The sequence below is a fragment of the Lepus europaeus genome, chromosome 8, assembly GCF_033115175.1.
Source record: "Lepus europaeus isolate LE1 chromosome 8, mLepTim1.pri, whole genome shotgun sequence".
In the NCBI taxonomy this organism is placed as follows: Eukaryota; Metazoa; Chordata; class Mammalia; order Lagomorpha; family Leporidae; genus Lepus; species Lepus europaeus.
This window is the reverse complement of record NC_084834.1, coordinates 14536541-14540962: the sequence shown is the minus strand read 5'-3', so window position 1 is coordinate 14540962 and position 4422 is coordinate 14536541. Positions and strand designations below refer to the sequence as shown.

At 51.1% G+C, this 4422-nt stretch overlaps 1 pseudogene; it reads left to right on the top strand.

Moving 5' to 3' along the window:
* Nucleotides 1-2915: 2915 nt before the first annotated feature.
* Nucleotides 2916-4422, top strand: LOC133765478 (alpha-internexin-like; annotated as a pseudogene).

The following is a 4422-nucleotide window of genomic DNA, read 5'->3' as shown; positions in this document are numbered from 1 at the left end:
GCACAACTGGTTAAGCCACTGCTCTGGAAACCAGCTTCCCATAGCAGAGTGCTGGCACCAGTTCCGGTTCCTCTCTGGAAGGCACAGGGAAATGGCCTGGATTCTTGGGCCCCTGCCCACCCACGTGGAATACGTGGCTGGAATTCTAGGCTCTTGGTTTTGGTCTGACCCATCCCCAGCTGCTGTAGCTGTTTGAGAAGCAAACCAGGAGATGGAAAACCTCAATCTCTCTCTCTCTCTCTCTCTCTCTCTCTCTCTCTCTCTCTCTCTCTTCTCCCTCCTTCCACCATCACTATGCTTTTCAAATAAATAAATAAATAAATCTTTAATAAAAGAGAAGCTGACCGCCCATGTAAATTGCTCCAGATTTATTTATTATTTTAAAGGAATCAATTCTGTGACTTGGCTTTTGCAGCAGACTAAGTTTGTCACAACTCTGAACGGATGATAACGTACTGCTGTGAAAAACAAAGCTCCATGGTAGAAGCCACTACTGTGGTTTTCTAATGCTCAGAGCATCCATCTCAAGAATTGAAATCCCAAGCGACAGGACCCAGCTCATTCATTTAAGTGAATTGGCTGCCACACTTCATGAACTTTCTAGCAAAAAAACAATCAATTGAGCAAAGCAGGACGGATGCCCTTGGAGGATTACAAAGCAGTTGTTCTGAGCAGCTAATAGTTTTCTCTAATTTTATGTATGAAATAACTCTTCACTTGTCATGACTTTAATATTAATAATAACCTACAAACCAATATTTTTATAGAAAGCACTTATTACTACACTCAGTTATCGTTTTTCAATGTTTCTCTATGCACCCTTGGTTCCAGTCGTCACCTCTTCACCCCTGCCACGTCCCTACCACATTTCCTATTCTACTAAGTCAGCCACATCCTTTCTAACCTCTTCATCCCTACAGAACCCCCTGCACTCTCCCACACCCAGTCCTTTCTGTAAATACTTCCATCCCTGAATTCTCTATTCTCTCCTCCGTCTCTGATTCCTTTAAGCTCCGTTCACTACCAAGGAAACTTCTGAGGTCACTGTCAGATTGATCCCCCCGCAGCGTGCTCACCCTAGACTTATCTAAGCAGGCAGTGATTAGAAACAGGCAAGTGTCCACTCTGCGGACTGGCCTCTATTTAAGGGTAAGACCCATGAGTGTCAGTCTGACAAGGGAACGCATGACCTTTTGAAGGAGTTCAGGGCTGGTGAAGAGAAGCTGTATCCTCCCCTCCTTCCTCGTGGGGCTGAGGGGCAGGGAGTCTTTTGCCTGTCAAGACATTGATGTGTAAAGTTCCATTTCCCTGTGCACATCTGCTCCACTGGAGGCTAACGAGCAGCTCCAGAATCATCAGGCTGCTAGGAAAAGAGAATGGTGCAGGGTGCTGTTTCAAGTTGATGGCCAGGGTCTACAGGGTAGAATCTTCTCCCTTGGATGACCTTAGAGTTCTGGAAGTTGAATTCTGTACCTAGGTGACTGTCCAAGAATCAAGGACCAGAATATTATGTGTCAGGGAAATCAATGACTGAATTTCATAAGGACTGGCCAGTGCATGTGGAAGCTTTTGAAAGTAAATATTCATCAGAGTTCATTTTGAAGATTCAGTTGTTTGTTTGTTTAAAAACAAGTTATGGCTACAACTGAGTGTCTAGGGAAATGTGGGGAATTTAAAAATTCTTGCATTTGAAACATTTATGACTATGGTTCTGATTGAAGGTCATGGGAAAGACATTTTTTTTATGTGACAGATGGAGTTAGACAGTGAGAGAGAGAGAGAGAAAGGTCTTCCTTCTGTTGGTTCTCCCCCCAAATGGCCACTACAGCCGGCACTGCACCGAGGCCAGGAGCCAGGTGTTTTCTCCTGGTCTCCTAAGTGGGTGCAAGGGCCCAAGCACTTGGGCCATCCTCCACTGCACTCCCAGGCCACAGCAGAGAGCTAGAGTGGAAGAGGAGCAACTGAGACTAGAACCCAGTGCCCATATGGGATGCCGGCACCACAGGCAGAGGATTAGCCAAGTGAGCCACGGCGCCGGCCCAGGAAAGACTTTTACTATAGTTATTTATGTATTTATTCACTCTGAAAGACAAAGGGGGAGGGAGATAGGGTGGAGGGATAGGAAGAAACACTTATCTCCCACCTCATGGTTCACTTCCCTACTACCAACAGTCGAGGCTGTAAACAGTTGAGATCACAGCCAGTTCTCAACCCAGGTCTCTCACACGAGTGGCAGGGACCCAGCTATTTCAGCCCTCACCTGCTGCTCCTAGGGTCTGCATTAACAGGAAACTGGACAGGACTCAAACCCAGCCACCTTGAGGCGGGATGCAGGTGTGGCAAGGAGCATTTTAACTGTCAGACCAAATACCTTCCCCTGAAAAAATTTTGTTGAACTCTGCCAACTTGCAGGTGCATTGAATCAATATTTATGAATTTGCAGTTGATGAGGCAAACAGAAAATCTCTTAAATCCCAAACCACAACACATATAGCCTTCTCCTCTCTGATTATTTATCCAAATGTATAAGCATCTAAACATTTCTACCTAATACACTTAGTCACTGATCACTAAACATACTACACCCTATACTCAAATATTATGTGTCAGGGAAACCTAATATCCAACTGCAGTAATTTTAAATGTTGATGGTTTTAAGAATTTTTTTAAACAGAATTGAGACAAGCACAGTATATTTTGGTTTCTAAGCTCTGGGTTTAAGGGAATATTATAAGTGCAAAAAGCCCAAAGAGAGATGTAAACTATAGTAATAGGATTCATGTTCTGTACTAAAAGCCATTTCAGTTCCATTATTCTGCCTCTTCCTAGAACAGACCATATCACCCCGCCTGCCCACCTCGCCTTTGCTCCGTACCTCCAGCCGCAGCCGCACGCCCGGCGTCGATCCCGGCACCATGAGCTTCGGCTCGGAGCACTACCTGTGCTCCGCCTCCTCCTACCGCAAGGTGTTCGGGGACGGCTCTCACCTGTCCGCGGGCCGGCGGCGCAGGCGGCTTCCGCTCGCAGTCGCTGACCCGCTGCAATGCGGCCTCCTCAGGCGCCTGCTCCTCGGCCTCGTCCCTTGGCCTGGGCCTGGCCTACCGCCGGCTACCGGCGTCCGACCGTCTGGACCTGAGTCAAGCGGCGGCGCGTACCAACGAGTACAAGATCATCCGCACCAACGAGAAGGAGCAGCTGCAGGGCCTCAACGACCGCTTCGCCGTGTTCATCGAGAAGGTGCACCAGCTGGAGACGCAGAACCCGGCGCTCGAGGCCGAGCTGGCCGCGCTGCGGCAGCGCCACGCCGAGCCGTCGCGCATCGGCGAGCTCTTCCAGCGCGACCTGCGCGACCTGCGCGACCTGCGCGACCTGCGCGCGCAGCCGGAAGAGGCAAGCTCGGCGTGCGCGCAGGCCCTGCTGTAGCGCGACGGGCCGGCCGAGGAGGTGCGGCGGCTGCGGGCCCGCTGCGAGGAGGAGAGCCGCGGGCGCGAGGGCGTTTAGGGCGCCCTGAAGGCGCAGCAGCGCGACGTGGACGGCGCCACGCTGGCCCGCCTGGACCTGGAGAAGAAGGTGGAGTCGCTGCTGGACGAGCTGGCCTTCGTGCGCCAGGTGCACGACGAGGAGGTAGCCGAGCTGCTGGCCACGCTGCAGGCGTCGTCGCAGGCCGCGGCCGAGGTGGACGTGGCTGTGGCTAAACCAGACCTGAGTTCGGCGCTGAGGGAGATCCGCGCCCAGTATGAGTCCCTGGCCGCTAAGAATCTCCAGTCCGCCGAGGAGTGGTACAAGTCCAAGTTCGCCAACCTGAACGAGCAGGCAGCGCGCAGCACCGAGGCCATCCGGGCCAGCCTCGAGGAGATCCGCGAGTACCGGCGCCAACTACAGGCACGCACCATCGAGATCGAGGGCCTGCGCGGGGCCAACGAGTCTTTGGAGAGGCAGATCCTGGAACTGGGGGAGCGGCACAGCGCTGAGGTGGCTGGTTACCAGGATAACATTGGGCAGCTGGAGAATGATCTGAGAAACACCAAGAGTGAGATGGCACATCACCTCCGGGAATACCAGGACTTGCTCAATGACAAAATGGCGCTTGACATTGAGATAGCGGCTTACAGGAAGCTACTGGAAGGCGAAGAGACACGTTTTAGCACCAGAGGATTAAGCATTTCAGGGCTGAATCCACTTCCCAATCCAAGTTATCTGCTCCCGCCTAGAATCCGCAGTTCCACAACCTCCAAAGTCTCATCCTCTGGGCTGTCGCTTAAGAAAGAGGAGGAGGAAGAGGAGGCCTCTAAGGTAGCCTCCAAGAAAACCTCCCAAATAGGGGAAAGTTTTGAAGAAATATTGGAGGAGACAGTGATATCGACTAAGAAAACCGAGAAATCGAATATAGAAGAAAGCATCATTTCAAGCCAAAAAGTATAA